Genomic DNA, 12,500 nt, shown 5'->3' with positions numbered 1-12,500 from the left:
ATATATATATATATATATATATATATATATATATATATATATATATATATGTATATATTCATATAAATATATATTTGTTTGCTTTTCAGATGACGTTTATTTCTCTGGATGATCCGACAGAATTCATACTTTCCACGTTTCTTCGTTAACATATGCAAATGATACACGATAATCATTTGTCCACTTGTCACGTATCTGACAATATGTGGGTCGCGGCTCAGCCTTTCAGTCTTAGATGCTAATATGTAGCAATGATGATGTGTTTACTAAGACGTGATATCCAGCACCAAATCATGATTGCAGTGGGTAATTGATAAACTCCGTAGAGTTTTTATTGATGGTAAATTTGGTAACGTGTTACCCAACTACGCGTAATTATTCAATGTGTGGGTTTGGCGCATTTTAGATGAGGTGACTCTCGGGTGTAAAGAAAAGGAAATTCATCCCGTTTAAAACAAACTATCTGACAAAAAGGCAACGTAAGAAAAAAAGAGCATCCAAACTATACATTTATTAGCACAGACATTCGAAAAACAAAACCAATATACAAGAACAACACACCATACACTTACTTGTTAAAAGAGAGGGCAAAACCATATAGCACGAGAAACTGTCAGCCAGTTAAAAATCCAAGAGGTCGTCTGCCACTTCACAAGTCTAAGAACCCTTTCTCTGTTAACTATTATTATTATTATTGTTGGATTTATTGGCTACCAACCAGCGGCAGATGCCAAGGTCATTAAGCCAATGCTTCCATTTTATCTTACCATTCTATAGAAGTTCATATAGTTTTGTCTCCTTTAGAAGAGTGATTACTTTACTGATTATTATTTTTTTATTGTTTGATAGAACATTTGTTATAATATATTCTATGTTTTTAATATAAAGGTATTTTTTTATATTTTGCCTTTGACGGTCGTATTTTTCACATGTTGTCATGATGTGTTTTATTGTTAGTCTCCTGTCACAGTGATTATACATAGGAGGGAAATTCTTCTCAATATATGGAGTGAGGTGGGTAATCCGTGTGGCATTGACCCTGAGTCGGGCCAACACCACCTCCTCTCTTCTGTTTCTTCTGTGGGCTGTGTCTCACGGTTCTATTATGTTTTTATATTTATTGATTGTGAGGTCGGTCCACTCACTTTGCCACAGGAGATGGATTTTTGCTTTTATAAAAGAGACAAAACACCTGAGATCTGTGTGGACCATGCCAGGCTCCAGATCACCAGTCGACCCGGCTAATTTGTCAGCCTGTTCATTGCCATGGATACCCGAGTGTCCGGGTACCCATATCAGCTTGATTGATTTATTTGCACTATGTAATTTACGAATGATATTACCCTGTATTTCATTTTTGGTGGTTTCTAAGGATTTAATTGCTTTAAGTGAACTTAGCGAGTCTGAAAAAATGACTATTCTATCGTAGGTCGTCGATAGGGCAAAATCTAAAGCTTTGTCTATTGCAAAAAGTTCAGCAAGAAAGATCGATGTATGATTCGGCAATCTGAATCTCAACTGGCATTCAGTCGACCATACACCCGCTCCCACACACTCGTCTGTCTTGGAGCCGTCGGTATACAAATGAAAAAAAAGGAAAGATGTTTAATTAGGATCTCTCTGAACCGCTGGCGTACCTCCGCCTCCGGTACCGTGGCTTTGACTGATGGTAGCCAGTCTACCACGGTGGTAAAATTGGGTGTTTCCCACGGCGCTATATTTGAATGAACCAGGGTATCGATAGTAGAGAGATCTATACCGACTTTATTTGTGAGGTCATCGAGTCTATTGTACAGCGGCTTTCCGCCGCGGTGCTGTGGGTCTAATTGCATCCCTATTAGGATGTTGGGGGTGCCTGGCTATCTTAGCGGCGTAAGTCAGCGCAAGCTGGCCACGTCTGAGACAGAGGGGAGGTACTCCCGACTCTACCTCTAGGCGCTCGGTGCGAGTGCACTTAAGGGCTCCAAGACAGACGCGTAAACAAGCATTCTGTACAACATTCAATCCTTTCAGAGTTGAGCTCGTTGCCGAGCCATATACGATTGACCCGTAATCTACTTTAGACCTAATCAGGGATTTATATACCATCAGTAAAGACTTTCTATCAGCTCCCCATTTGTGTCCAGAAATGCACTTTAATAAATTGAGTGCTTTTTGACATTAATTCTTTAACTGACCAATGTGGTCTTTCCAATTTAATCTACTATCAAAGAGTAGACCAAGAAATCTAGCTGAATTTTGAATGGGTATTGGGTGGTTGTCTAGAGTTAGCCTGATGTTGGGCTTTCTCCTATGTGTAAAGACCACGCCAATACTCTTTTTTATGGAAAACTTAAAACCCCACTGGAGGCCCCAGTTATGAATCATATCCAGTGCCAATTGGATCTGATTTGCCGAGAACTCTGCATTACTGCTGGAGTGCCATAATGCACAATCATCGGTGTACAGTGAGTATTTAAGATTCCGAGGAGGAGATGGTAAAATGTCATTTATCATGCATAAAAATAATGTTGGTGACAAGACACTTCCTTGTGGGACCCCGTTTGCCTCGACAAAAATGTCCGAGAAAGTGACATTGTCAGAAAATAATTTGACAGAAAACGTTCTGTCAGATATGAAATTTTGAATAAAACAAGGCAAGTTTCCACGTAATCTGAAAGCATAAAGTTTTCTGAGTAGGCCATGTCGCCATGTCATGTCGTAGGCTTTTTCTATATCTAAAAAACTGAAATAAAAAATGCTTTTTGGCAAATGCCTCATGAATATGACTTTCCAGTTTTACTAGTTGATCGAGAGTTTGACGCACTGCTCGTCAACTAGTAAATTCCTGGTGTTTAGAAAATGCAATAGCCTACAATTAACAATTCTTTCCATAACCTTGCATAAGCAACATGTCAACGCAATTGGGCGGTAAGAGATGGCGGATCTGGGATTTTCCCCTCCTTTCAATATGGGAATGATGTGGGCGAAGTGCCATGAATTTGGAAAAGTCTGGCTTTTCCAAATGTCATTGTACACTTCTAGCAACTTAATCATGGCATCATGATTAAGATGCTTTATCATCTTATATCGAATCTCATCGGGGCCTGGGGACGTTCCTCTACAGACTTCTAGGGCTCGGACAAGCTCATCCATTGTGAGATCTTTATTGTAATCGAAGTCATCTCCTGTGGCAAAGTGAATTGGTTGCAACTCGGATGCTTCCTTTGTGGTCAGGAAAGCAGGATGGTAATTTTCCGAGCTGCTTGCGTAAAAGAACTGCCTGGCGAGTGCATTAGCAATGTCTTTAGGTTCATCAAAATTGTTTCCCTCTTGTAAGATGTTTCTTATTTTGCAGGATATATTTTTTCTTTTTATTTTTCTGATAGTGGACCAAACCTTTGATGTGCTGGTGTTGCTATTGATCGTTGGGATAAAGCTTCGCCAGGAGTCTCTTTTAGCTTGTCTGATTGTTCTTCGAACCCTAGCTCTCGCTCGTTTGTAGTTGCGAAAGTTCTCATTTGTGATATTATTTTGGAAAAGCCTGTAGGCCCTATTTCGTTCACATAGCGCCCTGCGGCAATCTCGTGTCCACCATGGAACTCTATGCTTAACGTTATCTGTCGAAGTCTTAGGGATGGTTGCCATTGCTGCATTTATAATACAATTTTGAACATTGTTTACTTTATCAATGGTTTCTCCAACAACTTCGAGCTTGACGCTCCTTGTGAAGGCAACCCAATCTGCTCTTTTTACGTTAAATTTAGGTGCTTCAGGCGTTCTCGTGGTGTCGCATGAATATTGAATACAAATAGGAAGGTGATCGCTTCCCAACGAGTCGTCAATGGTGTGTCACACGCACTTGGTTGCTAGTGTTGAAGAGACCAGTGATAGTTCAAATTATCGGTATTATCGTCCACTCGCGTCGGACTACCATCGTTTAGAAGGACCAGATCAGAGTCATTGATCAACTTAACTACTTGCTCACCTCTACCATCCACCCGCAGGGATCCCCATGAAGTATGATGAGCGTTGAAATCACCTAAAATTAATTTGTTATTTGGCAGACTGTCCTGAAGAGCAAAAAGCTCATCATAGATTACCATTTTATCAAGTGGACAATAAGCTGAACATATAGTCAGATACGTGTTATTGAATTTTACTTTGCATGCGACGTGTTCCAAAGTAGAATTAATCGTCACTTCAGTGAAAGGGAGGATCTGGTGGATGTACATGGCGACTCCGCCTCCACCCCTTGCCTCTCGGTCTTTTCTACACAAATGGTAGTTTCTCAGCGATACGACCTCGTCAGAGACTTGGTCGTTTAAATGACTTTCTTGGAGAATAATAATATCGGGAGCATAGGACGAGGCTAATAATCTAAGGGAATTTAATTTTGATCTAAGACTTCGACAGTTCCATTGTATAATGGTATACGTGTGGATTACGTTTTATGGGGTTTGGAAGTGCCTTGTCCGCCGGTTTTTATTTCTTTTTTTGGGAGGGAGGCGCCCCCTCCTTTCCCTCACTTCCCAAGGGACTCTCTCGGGAATTTTTGGAGACAGTAGCCTCCATGGCCTGCTCCCCTCTGCTAGAGAGACGCCCGGCGGAAGGTGATCTGCCCTTACGAGCAGAACAAATACCAGACGAAGTTCTAGTTGGGGTCACCTGGACTAAGAGGTGTGATCCAGATTGTGATTTGGTATCATCCTCCTTATGATGCTTTTTTTGCTGGGTTGATTCAGCAATTTCCTTTATTGTTTTATTCAATTCTTTAATCTGATTCATCAAGTCCTTAACAGTTTCCTTCAATTCTGAAATTTCCTGGTCCTTAGCTGCGAGCTGCTGACTAACACTGCTTGCACTGGAAACATTGTTAGTTACTGCTAGTTATTGGGTTTGCTTGCCAAACCTTCAACTTTCTTCTTGGCCTCACGGTAGCTAACATCGTGCTCCCTCATGTATGCCAATGTCTCAGTCTCCTTCTTCAGGCTGCTGCACTCAGCAGAGCCTGACTGATGGGGACCTCCACAGTTAGCACACTTGAGTGTCTTTTCCGTGCATGTAGTGGTATCATGGGCTCCAGCACATTTACCGCACATGAATTTGTCTGTATCTTTATCAATGCATCTTAATGAGGTGTGTCCAAATTTTTGGCATCTATTACAACACATTGTTTTTGGATATAAGGTCGAACTTGAACAATCTCATATCCAACTTTAACAGTACTTGGAATTTTGGGTGAAGAAAAAGTCAAGAAACACGATCCGGCTTTTGCTCGCACATCTCCATCCTTCTTGGTCATACAATTTACGTCTACTACGCTTTGGTCTTTCATGGCCTCAAGAATTTCACTTTCTTCCATTGTCCTCAAATCCCTGTGAAAGATTACTCCCTTACAGGTATTTGGGCCAACAGGAATAGTTACTTTAACTTTGAGGTTATGAATTTGCATCAGTTTAAGCAAATCCGGACAAAATCAAAACTGCCTTCCACTTGACCATCAAGGACCTTCTTAATGATAAAGGGGTTGACATTCTGCAGGGATTGATTTTCATTCACGCATCGAATGTTCACACACCTTGCGTTCTCGGGAGGGATATCAATGCTCGGTCTTCTGGGTCGGTCATTGGTCGGGGTTCCATCAGTGGTCAAAGTGGTCTTAGACGAGTTCGGAGTCGCCCTTCCTCCTTGAGGAGGAGGAAGGGTAGCCGGGGGATCAATCATACTAGGGTGTCGGACCAGGTCCGAACCCTGGGCCAAAGCCCGTTGTCCTGAGGGGACTACCTTTCCCTTAACTATTGTATCAACCTAATCCCAATAGCTAAGAGAGAGAGAGAGAGAAAAAAAAACAAAAAAAAAACACAAGTCTTATCGTTACACGTCCTCGCCCCCCCTCGTGGAAGCCTGGTTGCGTTCTCCAGTACCAACTAAGGGATCGGAGTTGTGTGGAAGACACTTCCCTATCGCCGAACCTGCCTAGTGCGAGGGACGGTAAGTAGGTGCCCACCCCCGAGCGAATACGGGAGCTCACAAGGAGACTCCGGTAGGCTCGGGAAAGTCACACGGAAGAATGGAAAAAAATTCAGGGGAAGAAGAAAGTTGCGCTCAAAGGACGCCCCAGACTACTGGGCCTCCCTACTCAGGGGTCACAGCCCGTAAGGGCTACCCTGGGGTAGAAGAGTGCTGCGGGTCTGGGGTGGGTGCCGACTACTCCTACTATACTCTCGTGTCACCTGCAAAAACAAAGCACTGAAGGTGCAGGCAAAGCACTAAAAGTGCGCAAAATCTGTGCAAAGCAGCGCTTACTCTACTTTCCTTACGTTAATCAACACAGAAACAACAATATCCAGCGAGACAAGAGGCCCCGTAACCCAGGGTAACTCGAGCGTCACAAGATTTTTGTTTGTTGCTGCTATGTTTCCAACAAGGTGTGTACGGTTAAACGTCTCAAACACGAGTGCTGTGTGGCTGTTAACTGCCCTGGCCTGACCTTTTATGTGGCAGTTTCCCGCGCTTATGATGAGGTTTTACCCATAATCCAATATATTTATAATTAAAAGTGTAAAAGGTGTATATAAAACTAAACTTAAAATACATAAAATAAAACTAGAAATAAATCATATACAAAAATGAGCATTAAAAAATACTTAAATAGGAAAGCAGGAAAAAGTGAAAGAAGGGATCCGAGTGGAGAAACGAGAGAAAACAGGAAGAGGTAAACAGATGAAAAACGAAGGTAAGGTGTTATAGTCGAAGGAAAAGAGACAAGATCAAGGGAAGGTAAGTAAAGAATATAAGGTAAGCAGTGTATAAGTACTTGTTGTGTAGAGTAGTAGAAATGTAGATGTAGACGAAGAACACGGAACAATCAGAAAGGCAAGTCAAAAGAACATAAAAACGCACTTTATTCTTATTAAAAATAAACTCACACACGCAGAACAGCAAAGCCAAATCATCTTGCAGGGCGGAAAGGTCCGTAGGTTCTCTCATGACGTCAGGGGACAGGCGGCTCGAAATCTGCGGGATGACCCGCCTGATACCAGGGGATAATTCACTACAACGATGAATAGATAAAGAAATAAACAAAATCACAAAGTTTTGTATCACATATCTCTCTGCCTGTTAAAGAGCATGTATGTATGTGTACGTGTATGTGTGTGTGTGTATATATATATATATATATATATATATATATATATATATATATATATATATATATATATATGTGTGTGTGTGTGTGTGTGTGTGTGTGTGTGTGTGTGTGTGTGTGTGTGTGTGTATTTTTCTTATTCTTTACTTTTCTTGTCTTTTTCGGCTGTCTGTGGACCAATTGCACGGGAGGCCTGGCACAAGGTGAGATGGTAAACAGAAAGTCTAACCGAAAAATAACGGGAATTTTCGCACAACGACAGCTATGTCTTGTTTTATGCCATATTAGCCATGGCGACCAAACTTTCTCTATATTCTGCCATGGTCATTTTTAATGCTTAAGATGATTTTTTTTGGAGAATCTTGGCTCATGATCTGATAACATGGCCCATGAGCTCGACTCCTTGATGGCTCAGAATTTACGGACAAACATTCTGATTTCTGAGAATGCCAACCTTTCTAGAAGATGATAAGTGTAAAAAGGATATATTATCACGAAAAATCGAAAAAAAATAAATATAAGAGACTTACATAATAACATACCGTATACTTCACATCCTAGAAAAATATAAGAGTTACCCCTAGAAAAAAAATATAGAAAACTCCTTGGTGGGCTATCTGAAGTATTTTCATCTATCTTTCTAATGATGAGAAAATAATAGTGATTCTCTACCTTTCAGATTGTCTGCTTTGGCCAGAAATATTTAAAACTACCAAGCTGTGATGAAGGAAAAATTAGTTGTTTGATGACCCCCTCAGAAAAAAACAACATCTATATATCACTATATCTATCTATATCTATATCTATCTACCTATCTATCTATCTATATGTATATATATGTATATATATATATGCACATATATACAATCGACAAGAAAGAGGTATTAAAAAAAATCTTAAAAAAAGCTATATGGCTAGATACATAAAAAAAAATCGTGAAAAAAACGCTATTCAGATGAAGCTTCGGGAAATGATTCACTGAGGATGATTTGAAGGGGCTTCGTTGACTCCAACACAGTGTTTAAGAATCTGGATTAAAATGAAGACCTGCTTTTCTCGACGGAAAAAGCTTAAACCGCAATGATTACCGCGGAATGAAAGTTTAAATCCACTGCTCTGACGAGCTCTCTACCCGTCCCATGTTTTTTTTTTCTTTTTCTTTTTCTTCTTCTTTTTTTTTACAAGCAAAGTTGGTCTATTGTCCAGAAAATATTACATTTGATGAATTGGCAGCAGAATTATGCCTTCATACATATTCACGGCTGCCGTTAAGATAGAAGGTAGCTCTCGACTCTTGATACAATAGCAATGTGAAACTTGAACCAGACACCAGTTATGACTTTGATGTTAGTGGTGCCAAGCTTTTTTTCTGACAGAAAGTTTAACATTGGAGGAAACAAAGACATTTAAAGAAAACATTAGTGATGAGGGGTGAGAGAGCAAGAAGTTCGCTGAAGATACAACACATTTATATGTTAATCTGTATCACCGATTCCACGTGTTAATATAGATACATATGGTACTTATACATGACCACCAGGTTATAGACATCCCTTGCATTCCACTTAGTCTAATTTCCGAAGAAGTTCTAGAAGCTCGCAACAAGGATATCCGGAGCATTAGACATCATATATAAGTGGGATCAGAAGGGGTATGATCCTCAAGAAGCTGTTAACAGAAGAGTAAAATATTACAAAAATTATTACCGAAATACGATTTCATTTCTGAAACAATCAAATATTCATGATCTCTAGGACGGTGAGGATGGTAATGATATATATATATATATATATATATATATATATATATATATATATATATATATATATATATATATATATATATATCAGAATATATATAAGAGAGAGAGGATGAGAGAGAGAGATAGATAGATAGATAGATATTATATATATATATATATATATTATATGTATATATTATATAATATATAACATACATATATATAATATATATATATATATATATATATAATATATATATATATATATATATATATATATATATATTATATATATATATATTATATATATATATATATATATATATATATATATATATATATATATATATATATAATGTATATATATGCTCCAACATCGGAATGGAGTGATAAATAATGACGTTACAATTGCAAAGCTCCCTAAGAAAGACATCAAAATCGCCCAAGGTGACTGGTATGCGAAAGTTGGACATCATGCACACATAATTTGCATAGGAACAGTTGGCAAATTTCGGAGTGGAACAACTAATGAGAGAGGCTTGCGTTTACTTGAATTGGCAAAGCTGAACAGTCTGATTATGGCAAAGGCTAAATACAAACACAAGATGCCGAGGCGAATCACATGGACATCTCCCGACGGTAGGACCAAAAGTACCAAAAGTCAAATTGATTACATCCTCACTGACCAAAAATGCACATGGCGCGGGCATAGGAAGCGACCACAACCTAGTAATGATGACTATGAAGATGAAGTTGAAGAAAATCATAAAAAAACAAACAAACAAAGTCCTCTAATGTTGAATATGACTTGGAAAAGTTGAAAGATGTTGATGTGAAAGAATGCTTTTAGGTGGAAATAGGAGGAAGATTTGCACCATTAATGGAAATGGAAGATGATCATGATATGAGAGATAAGTAATAAACGAAGCTGCAATGAGAGTATTTGTGAAAGACCGTATAAAGACGCAGCCATGGATAGAAAAAGAGGAAAAAAAAAGTGATGGAGGAAGAGAACTCAAAACTAAAAGATATGGTAGTGATACAATTAAAGAAGAATATAGACGCAAAAAAAAAAAAAAAAAAAAAAAAAAAAATCAAGAAAGCAAAAGTAGACTTTCTACTTAGGAAGTACAGAAGGGATTCAAAGAAGCTTTGAAAGCAACAATACAAAAGAAGCGTACTCCACCGTGAAACAACTTTCGAGAGAAAAGTTAGACAAAACCTCAGCAAAAGAGGACGATACAGAAACCTTCTGACTAACATTAAATAAATACAAGACAGGTGGACAGAATCCATCAAGAACCTCAACAATCATCCAGTCCACACAGACCATACCCTCCTTGACCTGTTAGCTCACGGAGGACCTGGTAATGCCCTAGGAGAAGAACCAGAAATCCTAAGAAGTGAGATTGAAGAGACAGCGAAATATTTAAAGAATGGGAAGGCACTTGGCACAAACAATATCACGACCGAACTGATCAAGAATGAAGGTAACAGCACGATTAATTCTCTCTATAGAATCTGCAACAATGCATGGAGAAACGGAGAATGACCTAGGCAATGGGAGAAGTCATTAATGATTGCACTCCCAGAAAGGGAGAGTCTCTATAAATGTGGCAACTATGGAATGATTAGCCTCATTAGCTACTCCAGTAAGGGTGCTTCTACGAGTGATTCACTACCGGATAAAATCACAAACAGAAAACACCTCAGCAAAAGAACAAACTGGAATGGACACATAGCAAATTACCAATATAAATATCTTCTTTTTTCTTCTAATGGCTTCAAAATCACTCCCACAAGGGGTCGCCGGTACGGATTTTCTTCCTCCATAGTCTCTGTCTCTTGCATCTTCCTCCTTCAACCCCTTTCCGTTCAGATCCTCCTTCACACAGTCCTTCCATCTCCTCTTTGGTCTTCTAATCCTTCTCTGCCCAGCCACCTCCTTCCTCACTCTGTTCCCTACGTCGCTCTCCTCTCTCCGCACAACGTGCCCCAATCATCCTTTCGTTCCTAATACTATCTTTCAACGTCAATCCAAGAGACTATCTCAGCATATTTGTCTCTGCTACTTGCGTCTTCCCCTTCTTTTCCTAGTAACCGCCACTGCTTCCATGCCATACACCATGGTCTTGTGCATTCTCTCTTTCACCATCTCTGGCACTCTTTTTGTCACACATCTATCCTGTGATCTTCTTCCACGCTCCCCATCCAGCTTGTATTCTTTTAGCTACCTCCTGCTCTGACCCTCCATCTGCCTGCACCGTTGACCCTAAATGCTTTGACTCTTCTACTCTTCTAACCATTTTCCTTGCATAAGTATCGCTGCCCCTTCTCTCTGTTCTTCCGCGTTTGCAGCAATCCTTAGGTACTCCATCTTTTCTCTGCTAACTCTCATGCCTCTATCCTCCATGGCTTCCCGCCACCACTCCAACCTTTCCTCTGCCTCCTCTCTTGTCACTCCATTAACAACAATATCATCTGCAAACAATATATCCCATAGTGCCTCTCTCTGTATCTCCGTTGTCATACAATCCAAGATGATGGTAAATGAAAATGTACTCAATGCCAAACCCTGATGTAAAGCAACTGCCACCTCAAAATCCTCAGTTTCACTCCTCATACATATCCTTGATGAGCCGGATATGTTTTTCCTCCACTTCCTTCAGCCTTGGACGTTTCCAGAACTCCTGCCTCGATATCCTGTCATAAGCCTTTTCCGGATCAATAAAGACACTGTACTGGTCCTTCTGTTCTTCTCTGTCTTTCTCTATAAGCTGTCTCAAAGCAAAACTGGCATAGGTGGTGCTGCGCCCCGGCATAAACCCAAAATGCTGACCTGACACCTGCACTCTTCTTCTCAGCCTCTTCTCAATCACTCTCTCCTATATTTTGCGGCGTGAGTTTGATTCCACGGTAATTACCAGTTCTGGATGGCACCTTCATTCTTGAAGATGGGAATCAAAATACTCTCTCTCCACTCGTCTGGCATCTTTTCTATCTCCATATTCCTTCCAAAGACTATTCTTAGCCATTCGGTTCCACTTCTGCCACACTTTCCAGGCCTCCACTGGAATGTACCTCACTTTTGCTCACCTCCTCCACTTCTCTCTCCTCCTTTGCTGCTATCATTCTCTCAGTGTTTGCGTTTTCTACATGCATTAGTTGTTGGTAGTATTCTTTCCTTCTGTTCTTTACCTGTTGTTATCAGTCAGTACATTTCCATTGGTATCTTTCACTAGTTTAGCTAGACGTCCTGTGCTTAGTTATACGTGTTGCCTTTTTCTGTCCCTCTTCTCCCTCTAGACTGACATACAGGTTCTTCTTGTATGCTTTACTTTTTGCCTTCGCTACTGCCTTTTTCGCCTTCTTGTTTGCCTTCTTTTACTCATCTATTGTCTGCTCACACATAATCAAATCACTCTTCTTCTTTACCTCTTTCTTTTCCTTGATGGCTTCCTGAACCTCGGAACCCCACCACTATGTCTCCTTTCTCTCCCCCTCCCCCTTCCAGAAGTTTGCCCCAATAATTCCTTTGCTACAGTCTTCAAAAAAATTCCTGAGCCTCTGCCATCTGGTCACTAACTTTTTTCGTAAACTTTTCACAAGGTTCCTTCTCGTTCAGCT

Source organism: Penaeus japonicus, unplaced genomic scaffold, assembly GCF_977035675.1.
Source record: "Penaeus japonicus unplaced genomic scaffold, GWHDUDI00000001_assembly GWHDUDI00000005, whole genome shotgun sequence".
Taxonomy (NCBI): Eukaryota; Metazoa; Arthropoda; class Malacostraca; order Decapoda; family Penaeidae; genus Penaeus; species Penaeus japonicus.
Note: the sequence above shows the minus strand (reverse complement) of the source record.